Source organism: Camelus ferus, chromosome 4 (assembly GCF_009834535.1).
Source record: "Camelus ferus isolate YT-003-E chromosome 4, BCGSAC_Cfer_1.0, whole genome shotgun sequence".
NCBI classification, from domain to species: domain Eukaryota; kingdom Metazoa; phylum Chordata; class Mammalia; order Artiodactyla; family Camelidae; genus Camelus; species Camelus ferus.
Genome location: NC_045699.1, coordinates 65,532,853 through 65,552,146, shown reverse-complemented (window position 1 = coordinate 65,552,146; position 19,294 = coordinate 65,532,853). Strand labels below are relative to the sequence as shown.

General features: G+C 54.6%; 1 protein-coding gene and 1 long non-coding RNA gene across 7 annotated transcripts in view; one reads left to right on the top strand and one right to left on the bottom strand.

The window, feature by feature from the left end:
• Positions 1 to 19,294, bottom strand: part of NEK6 (NIMA related kinase 6) — an 82,905-nt gene that overhangs the window by 53,707 nt on the left and 9,904 nt on the right. The window lies entirely within an intron of this gene.
• On the top strand, positions 5,476 to 18,683 carry LOC116663260. Of its 2 annotated transcripts, none has more exons than XR_004319481.1 (3): positions 5,476 to 5,582; positions 15,340 to 15,598; positions 17,457 to 18,683. It is a non-coding gene; the product is annotated as an uncharacterized LOC116663260 (long non-coding RNA). The 2 variants fall into 2 exon arrangements; XR_004319480.1 differs by lacking the exon at positions 5,476 to 5,582 and adding an exon at positions 10,774 to 12,108.

The window sequence follows — 19,294 nt, the reverse complement described above, 5'->3', positions numbered from 1 at the left end:
GGCAGAGCCTGGATGGAAATGTAGGCCTGAGTCATTTGCTCGCCTGGATGTTCTCTGCACTGTACAGACTGGACTCCTGCCCTCCGGGAAGGAGCAAACAGGGTCATAGCCGCGGGACCAGACCAAAGTGCTTAAGTGCATCACAGAATCAAAGAAGGGGCCACTGATTCCAACCTGGGCCAATCAAGAGGCTGCAGGGAGGTGGTGGCCCTTGATCTGGGACCCGAGGGCCAGAGAGTGAGGTAAGGCAGCTCACAGGCCCTGGAGTCAGACAACCCCAAGTTCAGATCCTGCAAGGCCTCTGTCCAGCCACAGGCTCAGGCCTGCGGCCACCTCTCCGCAATTGCCCCCTCTGCAAACAGGGGGCTGCGTAGGCCCCACCTAGTGGGGCTGTTATGAGGACTGAGTGGAGGACATGCAGGCGGAATGCCAGCAGCCCAGGACTACCAGGACTGGATGCAGACAAGAGCTCCACAGTGCAGCTGCCACTGCTATTCTGATTACCATTATCATCATAAAATACCAGCGCTCATTCAAAAGTAATATCCCCGTGACAAAGACTGCTGGCAACTCACTCTTTGAAACAATTATCCCAATAAGGCTGGTCTTCATTCTCCAGGGGACCCCAGTCTTGTGGCCAACCAGGCCCCTGGGCCTGGGAACGTGGGAGGAGGTGACCACGGCCACGGCCTCTGGGGATCTCCCCTTTTTGGGAGGATGGGAGAGGCCACACGGGCTCCTGCTGCATTCATTCTCCCAGAAGCTGGAAGTGATGGCAAAGCATTTTCCAAAGTTACCAGGACGATGAACCTGAGCCGCCCCCTCCCCCCACCATCTCAATAAAATAAATCTTGGCCCGCGGCTGGCGAGAGATCCTATATATTTACATGACGATCGTGCCTCATGATCACTGGGCTCGCGGTTCCAGCAGGCAGCGTGTGGCAGGGATGACAGTGGTCCTAGGAGACTCACTATTTTCCGGCGACTTTTATTGTCCATTATATCCCGGCGTTTACAGGGCTCTGCTCCGGGCCTGGCAGGAATATCGCACGCAGTGGGGTTGGCAGGCCTTAATATTCCAGTCTCGATGTTGCAGATTCGTCTTTGAGTCTCATCCATCCTCCCCCCTTCTCTGTGTTATATGGAGACTCCCAGGAACTCCAGGGGCTCTGGAGGGAGAGGGCTGGGGCATCCAGAAGCACAGGAATGCCCACCCAAACCAGTCCGTGGGGTGCCTGGTTCCAGTCCTCGGTCCCAAGCCAGGGGACACTGGTAACTCAGTGGCCTTCCTTGGGCACGTGAGGAGCTGTGCAAAGCAGAGGGCTGCACGGGTGCACAGGAGCCACTGCTCCTGGCTCATGTGGGCTGCTTTGCTAAACTCTCAGATACTCTGAGACAGCTGTCATGTGGGTTGCCTGCGATCAGGCTCGGTAGGAACGTTTACACCATGGAGGTTGACAAATGCTACAAATCAAGGCTTTGTACAAATCCCTCTCACTCCCACCCCACCACCCCTCTGCCCCGGGACCTGTTTGTTAAACCCCAGCACAGCCCAGGGAGGAGCTTGTGTGTGACCTCAGGTAAGCTGCTTCATTTTTTGAGCCTCAGCTTTCTTATCTGTAAAACGGGACATACCTAAACTCCTGGGGTTGTTGTGAAGATTATAGCACCTTATGGTGTTTCCTGGGTGATGCTTGGTACACAGCAGGTGCTTAATAAATGATACCTATTGTCATTCATTGATTCAACACTCACCGAGCACCTACTCTGTACCAGACACTATTGGACTGACAGGGATACAGAAATGCCCAGGGGATGACAAATATCAAATTCTTCACATCTGGACAGTTCTTGATTGCCTGCAGAGGGGTTTTTACACACACCGTCTTACGAAGCCTCATGATAACTCTTAGAGATTGGGCAGAGCAGGAATGAGGCCCATTTTTGAGATGAGGAAATAGGGGCTCAGGGCTGAGCATGACTTGCCTGAGGTCGCTGCCAGGGCCTAGCAAGACAGGGCTCAGCCCTGAGTCCACTCCACGCCGACCATGGCACCCATCTCTGAATTCCCAGGCCCAGCTGGGCTGGCCCCCTGATGGTGCCAGGAGGACCCAGGGCAAGGGGACGCTTGGTCTAGGGTCCTGGGTTCTAGTCTTGGCTCCACGGTCCTTCTCCTGGACCCTAGGCTCCCCATCAGAAGGCTGAGAGGGCTGCACTCAGGAAGCTGCTGGCCCTAATGGGTGAGGGTCTGCCTCCAGGTTTCCTGGCTTGGTCAAATGTCCCTCTGTCCCCCATAGCCAGGGAGGACTTTGGATATATTAACATCTCTTGTGCCCCAGCTGAAGCACAGAAGACCCTGTGCCTCCTGGACAAGAAGAAGAGCACAGTGAGCTGGGGCTCCCATCTGCCTAGTTTGGGCTTTGCTATCTCACCCTGCTGGCAGGGCTCAGGGATTCACCCCCTAGGTTGGCTGCCTCCAGAGCTCACGGCTGGGGAGCCCAGCAGGCTGCTGGGTTCTGATGCCTGGAGGCCTGCAGACGGGAACAGTCCTGGCTGCCTGGCCTCAGCCCAGAGGGCTTGAGGAGTGTTTAGCTGAAACAGGAGAGCGAGAAAAGTACAGACAACTCTAGTGACTCAAATAACCTTTGAAAGTAGGAGGTGGGCGGAAGCGGGCAGCATTTCTGGTGGGTTTCACCTCACTTCCTAGAAGGATGCGTCACTGGCTTTAGTTGAGTCAGCACTCAGCCGACCGTCAAAGCAGACCTGCGCTCTGGGTGACACGTCTCAGCTCGCCTGTCCCCAAAGCAATTACAGGCTGGCAGGCAGGGACCCTTCTCCTTTCACAGGTGGGGAAACTGAGGCCCAGAAAGGGGGTGGGGGGTTGGTTCAGGGACACACAGCAGGACCTAAATCTTCAAACTCCTTTGCCAGAAGGTTAATTTTTCTCTTTGGGGAGATGGGAAAGGAGAGACCCTCTAGAGCTTTAAAAGCAAAACAGGGAGGAAAAAAGAACTAGCAGTTGAATGGAATTGCAACAAGGCCCCCAGCCAGCCTGAAGAGGTCTCCGAAATTCTCTACAGTCTGAATTCTTGTGGGCTGAGGGGTCACGCGATTTCCTCTGCAGAAGGCAGAGTTGAAACAGTCTGACTGAGGGGGAAGGAGGAGGAGGGAAGTGTCCACGAGACTAGGAATCATGAGTTTCTGCCTGGCTGCTCCAATGACTTGCTGGGTGACCACAGACGAGTCCCTTGCCCCCTCTAGGCCTCAGTTTACCCTTGTTTATTTACTATGCACTGAGCCCTGTTTTAATGCACTTAAGTGATGTTAACCTACCCACCCCTTAGAGCACATAACTATCTCTATTTGATACAAGGGGAAAACTGAGGCATTAAAAGGTCAGGCATGCTGTCCAGCATAGGTGGAAAAATTGGGGTTTGAAGCCAGGTAGCGTGGCTCCAGAATCCATGCTCCAACCACCGGGCCACAAGGCCCTCCAGCCAGCAGCAGGCGGATCTCCAGAGTCCTTCCTGCTCTTAGGGGCTTTGCATCTGTGGCTTGGATGCCAGCAGGCCTGTTTCTAGGGACCCAAACCATCCTTCTTAACTCCGCTGCTGCTCTGAGCCGCTACCTGGTCCGGGAACTCCAATTCCTTCCCTTTGCTCAGCAGCCTTTCTAACCACAGCCCGGGAGACCCTCGGGAAACTCCCAGGTCATGGCAGCCATCAACCCACCTCTTTGAGCCTCGCTGGGAGCCACAAGTCCAAGCAGGAAGGGACGACCCCGCTCTAATGTCCATTTCGGAGTTTTACACTCAGGTCGGCCTCTGGGACCGCAGGAGGGAGACTGCCATTCAGACATCCAAGAAAGAGACAGAAAAAAACCATCTATTCATTGCCAGACAGACCCGCTCTGTGGAAATGATGCTACCGACGCGACAAGCAGCCCAGCTGTGCAAGAGATTCCCGAAAAGCCTGACCTGGGAACATCCACGTGGAAGGCTCAAAGGCTTGGGTGGTCACCAAGCTTATAAAATCCACCTGGAGGCTCAACCGTGAAATTCCTGAGGGAATAAGGTTCTGACCCAAAACCTCGGCTTGTCTTCCAAAACAAAATTCTTCAGACAACAGACGTTTTTTGACTTCAACAAGCAGACTGCTGATCTCCATTTCACTCTGATCTCTAGAGTATGGAATACTCACAGTAAGAACGTGCTCCCACCCCTTGCCATGCACTGGGCTGCATATTTGGGTTCACTTGCTGGGTGGGTGTTACTATCCCCATTTTGCAGACAGGGAGACTGAGGCTCAGAGAGGCGCTGATTTGCACCGCTGGGGGATGGCAAAGGTGGAATTTGAAATCCAGTGACCGTCTGGAGTTGGGGGTGAACCCCAGTGGAACCTGCTGTCCACAACATGAAGAGGAGCTCCAGCCAGACATGGAAGCGCAGAGAGAGTTCTGTAGGGTGGGTGCACACAGCGTCTGGATGCACACATGCTTCCCTCTGTTCATGGGAAGAATTCCCGCAGAGGGACAGGTGCAGAGTTGGCCCAACGGCAGTTAGAATCACTTCCTTAGTCCCGCCTTTCCAAAGACCCTGGAATCCCTTAACTGGGGATGTTGCACTGAACACCCAGAAAATCTCCCAAGTTGTGTTCATATCATCCCATCAAAGGCAGATGATTGTTAAACAGACACTCGTGCAGTCGCTACCACATTACTGTTCTATTTCTGGGAGCAGAAGAAACACTGAATCCACTCATCTGAGGTCTCCTATCTCACCAGAGACCTCAGAAAACCCCCTAAGAATCCACCAGTCCACATCCTGTACTTGAAAGCAGGAAGACCAGAAACAGGCTTGGAACAGAGATGTGATGTGTCCAAGGACATTCAATCGTTTGTTCAATTGACCAACACATCCTAGGACCAGTCTCCATCCTCAGTGAGGCTCCTTGTTTAGAGAGAGGAGTCTCATAAACCAACACCTGCAACCCGGTGTGACTGCTGCTTTGCACACCAGGGTATCTGCAGTCTGCCTGGGGAGGTGGTTTCCTCAGGAGAGGAAGCTGCTCCAACTGGAGGAGCGGGGGAGGGCAGTCCGGGCAGAAGGCACAGCATGTGCAAAGGCCCGGAGGCTGGGCAAGTCCAGGAATAGTTGTGGGATAGAGGTCTTAATGACAGCAGTGGCCTCAGGTCTGCAGAGGGGAGGGAGTCTCTGTAGGGCCAACAGGGCACTGTAAAAATCTGCCCACAGAGCTGGGAAGGGGTGCAAAGCCAGGGCCAGAACTCAGATCTCCAGACTCCTCTTTCAGTGCTCTCTGTACTCTGCCTCCCAGGGTACCAAGTTTAGGTATAAATTTACTCAAGGGAATAAGCCCCAGTCACAGTTCAGCAGCGTCTTGCCTCTGCCAATGCTACGGGCACACGTGACCATCCTACCCTGGCACCATCACCTCAGGTAACTATCCACAGACAGGAGGAAGGAGATGCCCACAGAATCTCCCTCTCAAGAGACCAGGCTGTGTCTGTATCTCAGGAGTGCCATGAAGTCTAAATTCCGGGCTCCAGACACTCTCTCCTATTTGGTGAGTATTTACTGAGCACCGACGGTGTGCCAGGCTCCATACTAGGCGCCGGAAGGATCAGTAAGAGGCGGTTACAACCTCTAGCTCACTCAGCTGTCCCCTGCTGAGCCAGGCAGGGCTGCAATCCTCACCCCTCCCGCACAGGAGAAGCAGTGGAAGGCTCAGGAGGCGTGGGACTTGCCTGCTCAAGATCACTCGGCTAAGAGGTGTTGGGCTGGGATGCCAGCCCTGGAAAGTCTGACCACAGGGCCTTTGCCAGAAGAGATAAGTGTCCAAGGGGGAACAGAAGAGCCTGGATCCCTCCCTCCTTCCTGCCCTGCAGGCTACCCTTTACCCACAAAGCAGGCGGAGGCTGCACTGGCAGGCGCCACCCAGAATGGCAGGGCCCTGTCATTACCGGGAGGGGCCGCTCTCCCTGCCCAGGGAGTGGGGCCAGGGCTGGTGCCTCGTGCAGGGCGAGGAGAGGCTCTCGGTGGCACTAAGCAGTCCCAGCCAGTGCCGCCGAAGGACTAAATGCTTATGGCCAGTGAGTCTAGGACACACAGCGCAGACTCTGGGGTCAGCAAGTCCCTGGCCAGGTCACCTCTGGAGTCTCTGGGTCTATTCAGTAAGGGTGACAAGACCTGGCCCTGGCTGCGGTGATGGCTCTACCTCCTGGACCTGGGTCCTTGTGTGCACCTGTCTCTTCTGTGGGAATGCTGGCAGGACCCCTGAGTATCCTGTGTTAACCCAACTCCAATGGCTGTAGACACTCCAAAGTACTAAGGCTCAGCAATGCCCTATCCAGGCAAGCCTTGCTCCTCACCCTTCAGGTCCCTGTACCAAGTCAAAGAGCATCCCCATAAAACTCAGGTCTACCTGGAACCTGGGAATGTGGCCTTGTTTGAAGACAGGGCCTTTGCAAGATGTGATCAAGTTAAGATGAGGTCACACAGGATTAGGGTGGCCCTAATCCAATGGCTGGAATCTTTATAAGCAGAAGGAAACTTGAACTCAGAGGCACATAGGGAGAAAGCCATATGACGACAGAGGCAGAGACTGGAGTGATGGGTCTACAAGCCAAGGAATGCCAAGCGTGGAGAGAGACACGGAAAGAGTACCCCTTAGAGCCCCCAGAAGGAACCAACCCTGCCAACACCTTGATCGTGGGCTCTGGCCTCCAGGACTGTGAGAGAACACATTTCTGTTGTATTAAGCTGCCCTAGCCAACAAATACTGCCTCCAGCCCGCGTCCAGCCCGCGTCCAGCCCGCGCCCAGCCCACCCCCAGTGCACGGCTGGCGTTCACATGCGGCCGCGGCATCCCTGGGCTCCCCAGGCATTAAAGACTTCATCGAAGGCTCCCTGAGACTCAACTTCTGTTTCAGGTGCTGCAGAGGAAGTAAATCAGTGGTTTCCTGGTCTGGGGACCTCACGGGCCTGTAAAGTTTCCCCTAAATTCTGAAGGCAGACATAAGGGTGCCAACACTTTCTGACATTTAAAATAAAATTCCTGTTATCATCATCTTGCATAAAAGGACACCTGACAGAAGAAAGTAGCTGACGCCAGGCCTGTCCTTGAGCTTTCTCATGTCACCATGGATCAGTGAGAATGAATGTCACACAGCCCCAGGCCTGGCTTGGGTCTGGTGTCCCTGCTGGGTGACTTTTCTCAATCCTGGCCAAGAAGGGAGGCCGGCTTCCTCCGCTCTCCTCTGAGTACAAAAGGAGGATTTCTCCATCTCAGAAACTTGACAAGGATATTCCAGTTAACCTGTGGGTAATTCCAGTTAATCCTCTCTGAGGACTGGGTGATCTCCCAGCCCGAGGGAGGAGGCATTCCAGGCCAGTCGATGAGGGAGGATCAAGAGGAAAAGAAAATAAAAATGAGAAGGAGGAGGGAGAGGGAAGCACTGACCCTTCTCCTGAAAAGAAAACCAAATTGCGAAATTACGCAACGTGCAGACATCACGGGCCGGATGACTCCAGTCCTCTTCAAAGACACCTCATAAACCCGCGCCCGGCCTCAGAGGGAAAGGCCAGATGCCTGGTGCTGCGGGGAGGAGCTTTCGGAACATCTGGCCCCAGCGGCCTGATGACCCAGTGGAAGCCAGTCACCCTGTGCTTGGTGACTGCTGCACCCAGCTGTGCCTGGCGGTAACTAGTGAGGTGCGCCGGCGGAGCCGCCCGGGGATAAACAATCTGTCTGAGTTCAAGGAATGTTTCTTTTCCAGTAACTCGAGAGTGCTAATCCCATCTCACAGATGCCCCCCGATGCTGCGGAGACTTTTGTCCGGAGTGCTTGGGCTAATGGCCATGCTGGGGTGGCCCTGCTGGGACAGTCTGGGGATCCTCAGATGATAAGGCTGACGCTGCTGCCTTCCAGGGCCAGAGTCCATCTCTCCCTCCCTCCTCTTCTGCACGCCCAGGCCAGGGGCAGGGTGGGCCCCAGTTCTCAGGAAGCCAGGAAACACACTCTTTTCTGGGCTAAATGCCCAGATTCCTTGAGCAGTCACAGGACACGCTTTTTCTGAGCCGATCCAAAGCCACAAGCGCAGACTGGAAGTTTCTTTGGGCGGCGTGAACCTGCGGGGACACTGGCACACCTGGAATTCCAGGCCAGAAGCTGGTCGGTGAGAGAGCCCCTAGCTGGCCCCGGACAGGCAGGGGCTCAATCCTGCCCTGGCAGTGGGACTGAGGGCACAGATCTGTGCTCTGCAGGCCTCAGCTTCCTTTCCAAGAAAACGGGGTTCCTTCATTCCGTCATCACTGGTCAGCCTTTTCTTGGGAGGCTCTCGGAGCTAAGCATTGTCAGAGGCACAAGGCGGAGAGGGCCCTGCCCCTCCAGAGGTGTGTGGTCAAGAGGTGGAGACAGACGTGGCAGCAAGCAGACACGGTCATTTCAGACACAATACGTGCCACGAGGGAAACGCAGCTGAGTAGCGGGCCAGGTTGTACAAATGAGGTTTCACGGTGTCGCTGGGACAATTAAATCAGATTGTGCAGCAAACTGCTTAGCAAATAATCAGCATTCAACAGATAAGTGGGGTCCTGCCTCCTCCCACTGCACAGGCACAGCAACTGAAGCCAGAAAGAGAAGGGCTGGAGCGGGCTGTGTGAGGCCTGGGGCGGTTCGGGGGCCTCAACACCCCTCGCTTTCCAGGGGGGCCAAGGGAGCGCCCTGCCCCTCTGCCTGACCCCGGGGGACTCCCTGACATCATGCCCCGGCCTAGACCACTAAAAAAGTCTAACCTTCTAAACCATCTTGTCCCAGGCCAGCCCACAAAACCCGCAGTCCCCCCCCAGCAGGACTCTTTTAGCAGGTGACTGTTCTCCCTGAATTTAAATCTGGGGCCCTTCACCTATTTGCTGGAAAATCTTGGCCAAGTTTCATCATGTCTCTGATCCTCACTTTTCGTGATTTGAAAACAGGGAGGCCTCCCTAAAACAGTTTGCTTGAAGTGTTCGATGAGATCATGGAGGCAAAGTGCCCAGGGTGTGCCTGGCACACGGGAGGCCCACCTGCCCTGCCTCCGCCCTGCACCAAGGGGACGCGGCGAGGAGCTCTAGATGGGGGAACAGCTCTCAGGGGGAGGAAGTGAGAGGGAAGGGGGAGTTTGGACCTGGTCTGAGCACCTGGGTCCAGCCCTCCAGGAGCTTGGTGGCAGGAGGGGAGGGCCAAGTAGAGGGGCCGACGTGACCAGCCTCACTGCTTCTTTGCTGGGTGTCTTGGCCACGATCCTCGCCTGAATCTCAATCTTCCCTGCTGAAAATGGGGTGATGAAAAGAGACCCCACCTAGGTACATGAAGTCACCCAGACAGTATATGACATGTTAGTCTGCTCGTCCTCGTTCATCCATTCAACATAAAAATATGGGAACTGCGTCTCAAGTGGGTGCTGGGCCCTGTGGTGGGCCAGGGTGGGAGGATGCCACTGAGCCCCTTGTTGGTGGGCGGGCCAGTCTCCTCTAGAACCACCCTGGCGCTACCTGGCTCTGTGCGGGGCGCGCAGGGGACTCCTGGGCTAAGCTAGGCTCACCCTCTGTGGGAAATGGCGCCCGGACAGACCCTGGGAACAGCCGGCTCACCTGCTGGGCACCGCCGACCCCGCCACACAGCCTCACACCAAATCTGACACTCTGAGCCCCTCACTGCAGGCCACACATCAGCTGCTGGATGACCGATGACCCGGTGGGCCTGCGGAACCTCTGACCCCAGCCCCCAACATGCCACAGACAAACATTAAAACTCAGAGGTGCTTGTCTGAGCCGCTTGGCCTCTGACTCCTCCAGACCAATCAATCAATCAACCAATCAATTGATAAGGGGAGAATCAGAATTCAATCACAATGACAACACAATTGGTTCCCCAGGAAGTGCTTTAGAAAACCAGGGCTCTTGCAGATTAATGAGCCCGCCTGGAAATCAGGGGAAATAAATGTATCCCTGGGTGGATGCACTCCCATTAACTCCAGCTTCACTCATCCCCGGGAAGAAAAAAACACACAGAAATCCGGATTTACGGAAAATCACACATTCATGGCACTTTTTTTCCCCCTTCCCAAAGCGGCTGCTGCAAGCTTTACATATTTTATCATTTATTCTCACATTGTCCCTAGCAAGTTTCACAAGAAAGCTGTGAGAGAGGCTGTGTTGCGGAGGTGAGGGGCCTCCCACCCTGACACCCAGCAGGAAGGGGCTGCAGTAGGTGGGTGGGAGAAAGCCAAAGGTTCTTTTTGGGTGGATTTTCGGCCTCAGGCAGCTGAGAGGCTCTGGGGGAACCCACACCGGTATCCACACCAGCCTCCCAGTCTCCCGGCCTGAACACCCCCTGTAACGCCAAACCACCTTCCCCACACAGGCCACCAGAAACACCTTCCTGACCACAACCCCCTTCCTTATCAACTTTCGAGACTTCCAGATAAAGTCATCACCCCAGAGCGTGGTGTGGCAACCAAGGCCTCCATACCTCTGACCCCAATCCCAGTTGACACCTGTCATGCACCACGTGGGCCGCACAGAACCTCTTACTGTTTCCTGCAACCGGCTCCTTCACACCTCCGGCCGTTGCACATCCTGTGCCCTCCACCTAGCTCCCTCCCCTCCACTGGCTAACCCCTACTGATTCTCAGGTGCTTCCAGCAGAGGCAGATCTGGGTTCAAATCCTTGCTCTGTGACCTTGGATAAGTCACTCTACCTCTCTGAGCCTTGGGTTCACTTATAAAATGGAGCCATTTAAAGGTGAGGACTAGGAGGAGGGTATAGCTCAGTGGTAGAGTATGTGCTTAAGCAAGCACAAGGTCCTGGGTTCAATCCTCAGTGCCTCCCTTAAAATAAATAAATAATCCTAATTACCACCCCGATCAAAAAAAGGTGAAGACTAGAAGATGATAGCACACATACATCCCTGATGCATGCTCTGATGAAGAAAAAATAATAGCAGTAGGAGGAGTTGTTGTTTAAAAAAAGAGAGCTGATAACTCTATATAAATAACATATTGTTAAGAAATGAGAACTGGCATTGGTGGAGGAGGCGTTGGGCACCGGGCGTGAGCCTCCACCTCAGCCCCGCCTTTCCCCTCTGAACACACCCCGGCCACACCAGGCCCCCTGCTCACCCTGAGCCACTGGGAGTCAAAAGCCCCTTCAGTCTCTCACAGGAATTCACTGTTGCTGTTCCCCTCTCACTGTCAGAGGGACCCAGTGGGCCTCGGCCTCACTCCATCCCCACCCCCACCCCAAATCCAGGTATTGAGTCAAAGGGCAAAGAGCTCATTGCCCCTCCCTTACTGACAAGGACACTGAGACTGGGCCCTTCAGGAAGTGATTCCTGGGATCTGGGAATTACTCCCCAGGTCCTGAAGCAGATTAAGCCACAGCAGAACATTCTTTCTAACCTGTAGCCCCAGCTTCTTCACTCCCTGACACAGGGGTCTCCAGGTGAGAGCCCCTCCTCACCTCTGCTCTCGGCTGCCCATCTCTCCGCCACTCACCCAGGCCAGCCCCCACCCCCTCTCGTCCATTCCAACATCTGCAGCGCCCGCCCACACCACCACCCCCAGTCTCCACACAGGCCACACGTGTCTTCAGGGAGCCACTCCCCCACTCAAGACCCTTCCAAACACCATCACCACAGGATCAAACCCTGGGTCATCACAGGATGAGACCATCACCCATAGGATCAAAGCTTTCTTTGAGGAATCACCTGCAGCGGGGCCACGGGGCATGTGAGTCACAAAATTTCTCCCCATGGGACAGTTTCTATCCCTTCAGCCAACCTATCTGCCCCCAGCAGAGGCTGGGCTTTGGACACGGCATCTAAGTCTCGAGTCTCAGCTGTCTCCATGGCAACAAAGCTCGAGGAGCAAACTGAGGGATGCATCACCCCTTCCTCATCACTGTCACCAAGGCCTTCGCTGGGCCAGGCCCTGGGCTGGCTGTTAGGACCATCGAGGAAAATGGGCCTGTCCCAGCCCCGGAGAGGCTCCCAGTCCAGGGGACTGACCCATCACTGGCCTGCAAGAGACAGAGGACATGCCAAGGGCAGGTAAGCACAGGGGGCTGTGGGGCTCAAAGCAGAGACCTAAGTAGTGTCCTGAGGTTTGAGGAGACTCCAGGAGGTGGTGATGCTTGAGAAGTGAGAAGAAAGGCATTACAGGCCAAGAGAGCCTAGAGTTCAGCACAGCGGAGGGGTGGGGTGGGGCAGGTGGAAGGGTGGGGCAGGTGGAAGAGGGAGGCAGCTGGAGTGGCCGTTTCTGAGAACCGCCCTCCCACCCATGGGCTCTGGGGCCCACGACCGTTACCTCCTCGGTCACTCCTCACCACAGTCACTTGAGGGACTTCACTTCAAAGATGAAGAAACTGAGGCTCAGAAAGGTTAAGTTATTTATTCAAAGGCAACCAGCAAATTAGTGACACAAAGGGGAGGGCTCTGGCTTAAACATGTGGGCACCTACATCTCATTCGTAGAAGGTTAAAAATGTGTTTAAGAAAAGTGCGGTTGACAGTTCTTTCAGAGATGGCATAGCCTCCATCAACCCTTCCTTCTGGTATTTGTGGAATTCCTGCTGTGTCCCAGGCATGTGGTCCTGCCCTCCCTGAGTTCACAGTGTGGTGAGGCACACAACTAACTAATAACGACAACGAAGCATGATGGGTGCCCCTGGGGTCAGGGCTCAGGTTAAGAACTGTATTGACTTGGGTCTGGTCCCTCTCATGCCTCCTCTTCTCATGCTTGTGCACATGGCAGACATTGCTAATCAACCCCAAAGCCTTCTCAACATGCCCTCTCAGGCAGCCATGACCAGTCTCTCAGAGCTGGCACTGGAGATGCCAATCATTGCCATCCCTGCTGCAAAGGGCCACGCAGGATGCTAGGGGAATGAGTAAAGATAGTCCCTCCGCACTTCCCTCCTCCATTCTCAGGGGCCCAGATGCCTGAACTCCCACCATCAGAGGGAGTGTTCGGCACTGCCCTCCACCAGCATCACTGTACAGCAGCAAAGACCCCCCCCCCATATGCTGGCTCATTCATGTAGGATCAGTGGGTGAAGCAGGGGAGGGCTGGTGACAGGCATCTGTACTTGGAGTCCTCACTCTGCTACTTCTGTCACCTCTCAGAGGAGCACTGCTGTTCTCCAGAGGGCGGCCCAGGAGAATGAACCAACCCCAGAGCTACCACTTACGCACTATGATCTGAAGCAAGTTTCTGGACTCTCTGAGCTTCTGCTTCATCTGAAAATGGGACCAATGACACCCACACCCCACAGGCCCACAGCTGGCTCAGGGTCAGGCATATGTGAGGGTCCCATCAAAGCTGGGTCCCCCTCCTCCCCTTCCTTTGAAATCAAGGTGTGAGTTTAGGAAGACAAGCCCTTTTCTCATGCATTGGGGACAGGGGGCCACCCAGGCCCTGTCCACTCTCCTCCGAGAGGTGTCCCAGTGCGGCCTGCTGCCCCTCTCCTCCTTGGCCCAGGCTCTTAGAACCCAAGGAACCATCGAGTTTGGTTTTTGTCTCTGTCTTTTTTTCTTTCCTTTCCCCCTAAAGCAAAACTGCATGGCAGCGACTCCTGCCTCTGTCCCCAAGGCAGTTCCAAAGGGCCCATCTCGTCCCACAGAAGTGATGACGGTAATTCCGTTAATGGGAAGCAAGACGAATGGTACCCGGCGCCCAAGGTGTAAGAGGCGAGGCGGAACTGGGCCGCCCCCGGGGGGGAGGAAAGCGATGTTGGAACACACCCTCCTTTGGGGCCTTATTAGGTCTTGAAAGAGCTGCCGCGGTCGCTAAAACCTGCTTTTGCCAGCAGAAGCCTCATTTTACAAATATACAACAACACAAAAACTCGTAAATGGGAAGAAAACCCTGAAGATTACACTCCCCTGCTGCAGCGAGGCAGTGAGCCGCCACTCAGAGCTGAAGTCTTTAGCCTCGTTGGCTCTGGGTTTAAATAAATGGGCCTGAACGCCAGCTCACCATTTTGTGAACACGCAACACGGCTGTTTCTTTGCCGTTTAAGGACTGTTTGCCAACGGTGGGATGGGACAGCTTTGGAAATATTTTCTTATAAAAGGCTTGTCTGTCCCAGATGCCACAAAACCCCATGGCCCTTGCATCAGTCCCCAAAGGAATCCCTGACACAGCCCCCTCCTCCCTGCCCAGGTCACACCCACAGGCCCTCATCACACACCTCTCGCGGCTCCTCCTGCCCTGAGAATGAATCAGTGGCATCCTGAAAGCAACTTCACTGTGCAATGTGTGTCCATTTCCACGAGGACCTAGAGAGCTCACTTCTTCCCCTAGCTCGGGATCAAGCTGCTGAATTATTTTTTGGGCTACAGTTTGTCCAAATGCAAAATGAGGGTGGAGACTGAAGCTGGTACAAACAGCTGAGGTGAACGACAGGCAGAGTGAGTGGATGTGCAGTTGGGCTGCCTCGGGCTGTGTGACCTTGACAAGCCACGGAACCTCTCTGGGCCTCAGTCTCCTCATCCCAAACACAGGGGTAACCCCACCCACCTCACAGCTCTGGAGCAAGGAGTAAATGCAATCCCAGATCATGTGGAAAATGGCCCCTCCTAAGGCCAATTTGAGCACTGATGGCCTTTCTAATCTCGGCGCAGCCTCCCACAGTCCCCAGCACTGCCCCGACACATAGTAGGCAATCCACAATAGAGAAGAATGGTTTAGGGAGTGGGCCCTGGAGCTGAAGGCCTGGGTTCAAATCCTGACTTAGCCACAGACCTACCGTGTGCCTTTGGGCAAACGACTCAGCCTCTCTTTCTCTGTCTGTAAAATGGGACTAACAGAATCTGCATCACAGGGTCACCAAGAGGAATCAGGGTGATAATGTGTGACCTGGGCCTGCCTGGGGGTGGCCCTGGTGACCAGCAGCCCTGAGAGGGCACACTTGAGATTCCCTGGGGAGCCTGAGAAAAATTCCCACATTCTAACTGGGAAAACCACTTTCTCAAAGACATTGGAGGCAAAGCAACCCAACAAGGCCATTCCAGGCCCCCTGGGAGAGCTGGGACCTTGAACAGCAGGCAGCATGTTAAATCCCCAGCGACGGCCTTCCAAGGGAATTAAGAGACTTCAGGGAGCGTCAGGCCATGAGGCAGCCCAGAGACACCGAGCCCTCCACATCCCAGCCCCCAGTTATCCGTCCCCGACACTTGGACCAGTGACACTGAACATACTCTATCTATTTCTTGTTTCTGGTTGTTTTCCCCACCGAAATGACAGCTCCATTTTGTCTCTTTTGTTCATTATGTATCTTAGAACAGTGCCTGGATCTGCTGGATCAAGGAATGACCAAGCAGAGCAAGGAAGGGATGAGTTCCCTGGGGAGAGCGGTTTTGAGCTGAGTGATTTCCAGCGTGTCCCAGTGTGGAGAGGTGCTCCTGAGTGTCACAGGTGCCACCAGGCTGCAGTCCTCACTCCACAATGTCATTAATTATCAATACAATAACAGCCACCAACTGCTGAATGCCTGTGATGTACATGCTTACCTGACTGGATCATGAAAACTCCCCCAGAGGTAAGAACTGAAATTACTCCTTGCTTTGCAGTGAGAAAACTGAGGTCCCGGGGGGAGAGACAAACCAAGGAGACACAGTGAGACATGGTGAGCAACAGGCAGAGCTGTGACTTGCATCCCAGTCTGTCTGACCCACCGTCTCCCTCCTCCCTCTCTGGGCCTAAGAGTAGCCACCGGGCTAGCTGGATCTTGAAGGAGAGAAGCTGGAGCGGGAGCCTCAAGGCCAGCTCCCTGCCAAGAAGGATGACTGTCCAGAGGCAGGAGCCGACAGACAGCAGCGGCTGGGGTCTGGCTCCCAGCCTGTCCCAGGCACACGCAGCAGTGGGTGTGGCGGCTCAGCCAGGCAGTGACTCCAGCCATCTAGCCATGCCTGGGACTGTGCAAAGAGCACACTGGCTTTGGGGGTTAGCTGGGCCTGGGTTCAAACTTCAGTTTTCAAACCACGTGGCTTATGACTGTGAAATGATGGTTTTGTTCTCTGAATCTCAGTTATCCGCCTCTGGAAAATGAGGTCAGCCTAAAATTGTTGCAAGGATTAACCGAGGCAACACAGATAGTACACTTGGACAGATTGCTGGTGCACAGGAGGTACTAAATATTAAGCATTAGTAAATTTTCCCGAGCCTCCTACATTCATGTTTCCGACAGTGGCCAGACATCCACATCCTGGTGCTGCCAAGCCCCTCAGTTTCAGGGCTGAGAACAGCGTGGGTGGCCCGTGGAATCCAAGTGCCCAGCCCTCTCTAACCTCCAGGGCACCACCTGCTTGGCTTTGTTCCCGAGGGAGCACATCAGCTACCTTATCATTCGATTTCTGACCCTTGTCACTCAAGGACAGGAAGTCAGAGGGATGGGTTTGTCAATGCAGTAACATCTGGCAACGAGGTGAGGGATTAAAACAGGAAGGGTATTTCCAAGGAGGCCCATGTCCATGGCGTGTCCTTTGCACAGGAGGCCCAGGGTGAGGAGAGAGATCAGCAGGCTACCTGCCAGCAGGCACACCCCGGGCCAGTGGTCTGCAGACGGTACTTCACAGTGGAACTTTCCCCTCAAATAAGCCTGGCCCCAACCCCATGTTGAGACCCGATATAGGGACCCTGCTCATTCTGAAGGGCTACAGTCCTCCCACCAGGGACAGCTTCAGGGCAAGTGACCAGCATCATTGTATCTGGCCCTGTCCTTAGCCGGGAGCCCCTTGCTTGGGGTTTCATGCTTTTGTGTTCATTCTCTTGAGTGTCTTCACTTTATCTTTGAACTTGTGTTTTTTAAATGAAGTCAGGGAGCACTGGTGCAGGTGCTGGGGGAGGGGAGCCTCAGCTCACGAGTGGTCCTGCCTTGCTCGGGGCAGGTCTCAGCTGCCCGCTCCCCGGTCCCCAGCAACCTCTGCTGTTCTCCACCTTTGGCAGGGGCCCGGGTGCAGGCGTGGGGAGGGTTGGCATCAGGTGAGCCACAGGGTGGGGCCGCAGGCACCTGTGAGGGTCTGTACTCTCCCTGCGGGTGTCCCAGCACCCAAGGGATCATGGCATTAAACACAAATGAAAAACAACATGGCAGGTGGAGAGAGACACTGGGAAAGGAAGGAAGGTGTTTTCTTCGTGCTTTTTGAACAAGCGGACCTGCATTTTCATTCTGTCCTGGGCCCCACAAATTATGTGACTGCCCCTCCTTCCATTTATTTATTGACCCTTGGCGACACCCCAGGCCTCTGCAGTTAGAAGACACTGTTGCCGAGTCTGGGGCCATCACTGCCTAAGAAGCTTCTCAGAACAAGGCCCCTGCAGCCCCCACACCCATGGCCCTGCTGGTCTTGTTCTTTGAACCCCTATTATTGGTCACTGATTGCTATCTTATGGGCCAGGCCTGGTTTCCGGTGCCGGGGCTGTGATGACCAACCAGGTGGCAGAGCAGTGACGGAACAGGCAAGACTGCTGGTGGCACAGTCAGGCGGAGCGGCCAGTGCAGCAGAGCATCACGGAGGGCGTCGGAGGAAGAGCTGGTACGTGCAGGCTGCCTCCCGAAGGTGGGACGTGGGGGTAGGCTCTGGGAGATGGGCAGGAGCCCCTCATTTGTAGGGTGGGGACACCCTGACCTACCTCTCGGGGCTATCAGAGACCGAAGACGCTCTCACGCCTGAGCGGTGTCCCCAGCCCAGCCAGCGCGGGCACTGCGGGGAGAAGGGACTGCATGGACAGAGGCTGGAAGACAGGACACTGATGAAGGGCACTCAGCAGCGAACTCCCCAAACGACTGCAAAACCAACAGTGAAAAGAAAGACGGAGGGGAGGCACCACCAGCCACTTCCCGAGCCCCTACCATGCTTGCGGGGCCCCGAGCTATGGTGGCTTGATCTCAAGATCAGCCCCCTCCCAAGGCAGACATTTGCTTCTGTGGCTTCTATCCCCACTGGACATGTTACAGGCATCGCCTTCCTTTCTGTGGTTTACGAAGTCCAGTTGGTACCAAGCATGGGGTCACCCAGGTGGCGACGCGGGTGCTGACAAGTCTGATGTGACTCATCACCGATAGAGCAGAATTCACGGCAACGAAGAGCTCAGACTGCACAGTCGGGCCAACCTGGGTGTGACCTGGGCCGGATCTGCCCTGCCCTGGGCCTCAGTTTCCCATTGGTCACTTGGGGTTAATAAAAGTCCCACCCTGGAGGGGTTGCTGTGATGATTAAATGGAATGATGCCAGTGAAGGGTGCGGCGCACAGCCAGTGCTCGAAGCACCTCAGCCGTCGCTACTGCTACGAAGCCCCGAAGACCTCAGATGAGAAACCCGAGCCTCACGTGGCTTCCCGGGATCATGCAAATCTGCCCCCTCCTTCCTAGCATCTGCCGCGACTCTGTTCCGAGATTGCTCTCTCCCCCCATTGTCATGTCACATCGGTCCATAAATATTTAAACAACATGTCATCAGATTATTATAACATATGATCTATAGCACTGATGTGCTGCAGTTCTGCGCATTTGGGCTGCGTTTTCAGAATATCGAGACATAAAATATTTATGTATTTAGCCAACCACGAGATCTCACATTCTGTCTCAAAATGCTGGGTGGTGGCAAGACGCTGAACTGAGACACAACGTGTGAAGGGATGCCTTGTTCTCACGTCAGTTCCTGGGGCATCTGGATCATTTCTGGTTCATTCTGGGGATGTCATCCTGTGGCCTGTGAACAGTGGCTGGCTGGCTTTATCACAGCCAGCAGAGGGCTAGGACTCAAAAAACCCTGTAAGATGGGGCAAGAGTTCAAGTCACTCGGGCTCTGTCATTTTTCCTTTCTGTAGCTCCACAGGTCTGTGCATAGTAGGTGCTTGGTAAACATCCACTGGGAAATGAATTCACTCACCTGCAGCCTGCAGCACCGCCCAATGGGCTGGCACCCAGCGGGGATTCAGTCACATCTGCTGTCTTGTTTCATTCCATCCCACCGCCCAGCACCAGGCCAGGCCCGGAGTGGGATCCAGTGAATGTTGCTGGATGAACAGCAATTGAAGGAATAAATGCGTGACCAGATAAATCACTTAATTAGCTAACAAAGGAATGAGGGATAATGACTCCCTGTCTGCTGGTCCGAATGATACTGTTGGTAAGCCCTCCCTCCTGAGAAATAAAGGCGCTCCAGTAACCCGTACTGGGTAGGCAGAGGGGTTTTTCTGGGTAATTAAATATCTCGATTGCTAACATTAGCAC